Genomic DNA, 5618 nt, shown 5'->3' with positions numbered 1-5618 from the left:
TTGTTCTTTTTGCCTACATGTTCAGATCTTTCTACATATTCCACATATTAGTGAAAATGTTAAATCCATTTGAAAGGACAAATAGATTTTTATGACAAATAACAAAAAAATTAATATAGTCATTAGTATAAACAGATTTGCGTATTGGAGGCAGATATGCAGAAAGATTTACAGAATATGGAATATGTGAGTGAGTCCCCTACATATCTTCAAATTTTGTACAACGTATAAAAGATAAAGACGTTTTCAAAATGAAGAAGTCCAAGGAGAAGGCAGCCCTCAGAAATTTTTTGGCCCCTTACACAGCTTAAGGTCTGCCTCCCCCCCCCCCAGCCTGACCACCAACATTCCCCAGGGCCTGCCCACGTGCCTTCCCACCAAATCCGCACACCGGCCACCTCACCTGTATGCACTTAGCCCCCCTCACACCTGTACACACGCAGTCCCCTCCTTACACCTGTATGCATCAGCCCCTCTCCTCACACCTGTATATGTCAGCCCCCCTCACTCATGTACACACTCAGCCCCCTCCTCACACCTGTACGCACTTAGCCCTCCATATCAATCCTGTAAATATGTCAGCCTCACCCTCACACACCTGTATATATGTCATACTCACCTCCACACACCTGTATATATGTCAGCCCCCCTCACTCCTGTGTATATGTCAGCCCCCCTCACTCATGTATATATGTCATCCCCCCTCACACCTGTATATATGTCAGCCCCCCTTACTCCTGTATATATGCCAGCCCCCTTACATCTGTATATCTGTCGGCCCACCACCTCACATATGTGCTGAGACACATAAGAGCAGCAGCAGCCGATCACGATACAGGCAACACACATGATGGGTGCACATGCACATAGTATCCAGAAGTGGCAGTTAAGAGCTTGATGTCTGAGCTCAATGACACAGAGCATCAGAAGTTGCTGAGATCATTTCTGTGCTGCACAACACGGCCCCCCTCCACCCGCTCCTGCCTTCTCCTGGCCATACTGGACCCCTCCAGATGCTCGGCCCCCTTACAATTGTATCAGCTGTCCCCCCATGAAGATGGCCCTGGAAGGATGCACAACTGGGGGCAAAACTTTATTCCCAGTAATTTTAACTAAGCAAAAAACCCCACTCACAAACATAACCACAGAAGACACAGGATCAGAAAGTTCATCATATACTTCAAGTTCAGAAATTAGTAAGAGGATATGTGAAAAAATACTCAGACTGGATATAAATGTAAAAGGAAAAGTGTATAGTAATGGCCTTCAATACACCACTCAGCGCCAATGGATAATGTAGTTGCTATTCAAAACAGGAGAAATTTGGAAAACAGAAGGATTAGCCTTTCAGCCATAAGTTTCTACTTCCATTTATGGATATCGCCAAAGTTCACAATTTTATGGACATTCTTCCTCTTCTTGTTTCATGAATTTTGACAAATATGACATCTACCAAGTTATCTGTTACTTTTAATCAAGAGTCAATAACTCAGGGCATGGGCCAATGATATTAATTGTGCAGCATTACAACCTTGGACATTGTACTTTGGGCACCGGCACATCATCCTTGTTTGACCCCCCATGCTCCTCCATGTCAGCACTGGGGTCATGTTAGCCGTGTGGGGCAGAGAAAATTAGGAAAAAGAAAAGCTTGAATACTATACAGTACCAGTGTGCAAAAGTGTATTTGCTTTCAAATAATAAATCACCTCTAATGTTGGATGTCCTATGTGTATGGATGCTGTTGCAATACGTAAAAATATTAGTTTTTTTTTTTACATTTTAGAATGGGGTGCCTCGAGACTGTGCAGAATGTTAAAGGGTGCCTTGACTGGAAAAAGGTTGAGAAACTCTTCTCTAGAGTCTAGGGGGCAGATCCATGTACACGGCGCATATATAGGCCGGCGTAGCGCATCTCATTTACGATACGCCGGCTCAACTTAGAGAGGCAAGTACCGTATCCTCAGAGTATTTGCGCCCGAAGATACGTAAATTCCTAGGCGTAAGCCGGCGCAATTGAAAGTAGGAAGGAAGTGGGCGTGTTCAATTGAAATGAGCCTTGACCCCATGCAAATGAAGGGCCGAACAGACGGCGCATGCGCCGTGATGCTGAGTATGTTCAGCGCCTCTCTGCGCATGCTCAGAACTCGGCCCGGCATAATCAGCGAGATACGAACTAGGCCCGGCGTAATTAGTGAGATACGCCCAGGGTATAAATACGCCCAGACATGCGCCCGTCCAGTGCAAAAGTACATCCGTTTGTTTCCCCCCCTGAAGCAAGGTACTTTTGTTCTTTTGTTTGTAGCTGTTTGTTATATTTAGAGCCATGCCTGCTCCAGCAGCTCCGAAGAAGAGAAAGCACAATTATACCCAACAGGAGAAGGCAATTATTATCAGGGCCATGGCCCAGATACCACCCAGGCCAGGAGGAGGGAGATCCTGGCACAGATTGCTGATGATGTCAATGCATTGGGGAGTGAGACCAGGAGCCCCCATGACATTTTAAAGAAGATCAATCATCTGCGGCGCCTAGTCCGGGGTAAGCTGGCCAGGATGACCACTCATGCCAGGGGCACTGGAGGGGGACCAGCAACTACGGAGACGCTCACTGCTGAGGAGCGGGTGGTTGCCCAGTGCCTCCACAGGCATCAAGTGGAGGGAGTTCCTGGCTTTGACTCCATTGAGGAGGCCTTGAGGACAGGTAAGTGTGTTTTATCTCCTATCTGGTGTGTAGCATGTGTGGGGGTGGAAGGGAACATGTGACAAGTGTGTGGATCCTCCAACATGTGAATGTTTTGTGTCATCCACAGATGTGCAGGAGGGTGCTGGGCCATCTGGCCAGTCCACACCATCCCCCGGACATCAGGCTGCGTCAGACCACCTGGCAAGCCCAGAGTCCTCAGTGGAAGGGAGTGGCCACACCTCTCCTCAGGAGGTGGTTGAGGAGGAGGAGGTGATGAGTGGGAATGAGGTGAGGCTCCATTTGGAGGAGTCTTCCCCTGTTGCTGGCACCAGACAGCCCTCCATCAGGGGTAGCCCCTCCTGCTCCTCTCCCAACAGGGCTTCCCCTCCAAGGGTCTCCCCTTCTCCTAGGCCCCAAGCCACATTAGGACCCAGGAAGGTGACCAGGAAGACAAGGAGGGTGGCAGATGTTCTCCAGGAACACCTGAGGAGGGACCAGGCCCCGCCAGACCCGCCATCTGGGTGAGGTTGTCCAGAGTATGGACCACATGGCCCAAAGCATGGCCTCCGTGAAGGAAGCTGTGGAGGATTTGGGCTGCAACTCCTCAGCTGTGGTCACCTGCCTGTCTGATCTGCAGGCCACCACAGCAGGCATGGGTAAGGAGGTCTACGCCCTGACAGAGGCTGTCAGGGTCAACACGGCAGCCATCCAGGCGGGGGTGAGGCTGCAGGAGAACACCAATGTGGTCCTCACCCGCATCGCCCTGGCGTTGGAGGGCAGGCCGCCAGGCGTGCAGAGACCAGGGGATGCTTCTCCTCCTGATTTCCCCCCCCCCATGAGTCTCCCATGAGGAGCCAGGGCCGTGGCCGTGGCCGCGGCAGGCGTGGGGCACGGCAGCGCCGTTAAGTTTTTATTTTTTTATGTTCGACTCCGGTTATGAGTGTTTTATGTTTATTTTTGTATTATACTCAGGTTATGAGTTTTTATATTTTTTGGTATTTTTTGGTAGCCCGGTTAGTAGTGCAGGCTACAGTGTGACTGATATATGAATGTGGGGGTGACATTCCTGCCAGAAAGGAAGAAGTGATCCCCAGGACCAGGGAGAAGTGATCTCCAGGTCCGTGTGAATGGTGTATGAATGTACAGCAACATAATTGGAGCCTTGGCATGGCGTTGCTGCTCCCAAGTCCTGATTGGTGGACTTGGGCTAATCCAATTTGATGAGGATGTGTGGTGTGCTAGGGACCACAGTGGTGTGCATGCGTGCATTCTCCTTGTGCCATGATGAATGTGGGCGTTTAACGTGCAAAGATGCCTACTGTGAGGCATCTCCTGACTGCTCTTCCCTCAGAAGACGGGGTAGCCTCGGTTAGGGGGGGAATGTCTGGTTTGTGCAGCATGCAACATGCACCGATGATCTGGCACACAAAGTTTGGGGAATACAACAGGGTACCCCCAGACTTATCCAGGCATCAGAAACGGGACTTCAGGAGGCCAAATGTGCGTTCCACCACTCCACGGGTACGTGCGTGTGCATCATTGTATCTTTGCTCTTCTGGGGTTTGGGGATTCCGGAATGGAGTCATGAGATGGGGCCCAAGTGCATATGCAGAGCCACCTGGAAGGGAAAAGACAGGAGGATGTTAGTCATGCATGTGCCCCTCATGATGTCTGCATCATGGGGTAGGACAGACATGCCTGACACCCATGTCACTCACCAACCAGCCAGCTGTCCCCATACATGTTCTGTTCAAATTCTGTTGGGATGGGGCTTTGACAGTATATGTAGCTGTCGTGGCTGGACCCTGGGTGTTTGGCACGGACGTGCCATATGAGGGATTGGGCATCGGCTATCACCTGTACGTTGATGGAATGCCAGTGCTTCCGATTGCGGTATATGTGCTCTGTGTCAAGGGGGGGCCGTAGTGCCACATGTGTGCAATCAATGGCCCCACGGTGCGTGGGAATCCTGCAATTCTGATGAAATGCCGTATTGCCTTCACCCGCAGGTGCTCCTGGGTGGGTCTGATGATTTGGTTGGCCATGCGTCTGAGGATTGCGGGGACGGTGCTGCTGAAGCTGACCTGCACACGTCTGGTGCAAAGTTAAAGCTGCTTTTATGAGGGGTAACTTTAGACCGGACGTATGTCTTGTGCGCGGCGCGCGTAGCCCGCGTCGGGCGCGCGTATGTTCGTGGATCGCCATATTTCCCTCATTTGCATATTTGAATAGCAAAACAATGGTGCGTCCAGCGTATATTTGCGCCCACAATGCGCCGCCGCATAAAAATTACGTCGGACGGAAAAACCTATTTTTCAGGCGTATCTCGTTTTGTGGATACCGCACATAGATACGACGGCGCATATTTACACTTATGCCGTGCATCTCGAGATACGCCGGCATAAGTGCTTTGTGGATCTGCCCCTAGATCTTTATCTACATGTGCAAAATGTGCATTATAAAGTAAATGTATGAGCTGCATACACTCTCCCTTCTGTGGATCATTTTTAATTAATTAAATACATTTTTCTGATTTCTTCCTCCTTTCATGATGTGCAATCATTAACTATTTGGAATAAAATCCATTGTCAGTATATATAGGTCATATGGAGGAGGCAACTTTATGTGGCTGGAGAGGTCAACAGTAGGATGATTTGTATTTGTCACTGAGGTTTCTCACCTATACTAGATTAGAGTCTCCATGGTTTGTGTTTGCAATGGAGGAAATAAACGTAGTTGTTCCCCCAGTTTTTAATATGTTCTTGTCAAGGATCAGAAATTCAGAGGCTTTGTAGGCCTTGCTTATGCTTGCTTCAAAATTTGGCATATGTCCCACATTTTGTTAAATACTCTGAATGCCAATCAAAACAGCTATCACTAAATAAAATGATTATCTTGCAGTCCTTCACACACTGCTGAGTTTACGCTGGTTTAC

This window comes from Rana temporaria, chromosome 3, assembly GCF_905171775.1.
Source record: "Rana temporaria chromosome 3, aRanTem1.1, whole genome shotgun sequence".
Lineage (NCBI taxonomy): Eukaryota > Metazoa > Chordata > Amphibia > Anura > Ranidae > Rana > Rana temporaria.
Note: the sequence above shows the minus strand (reverse complement) of the source record.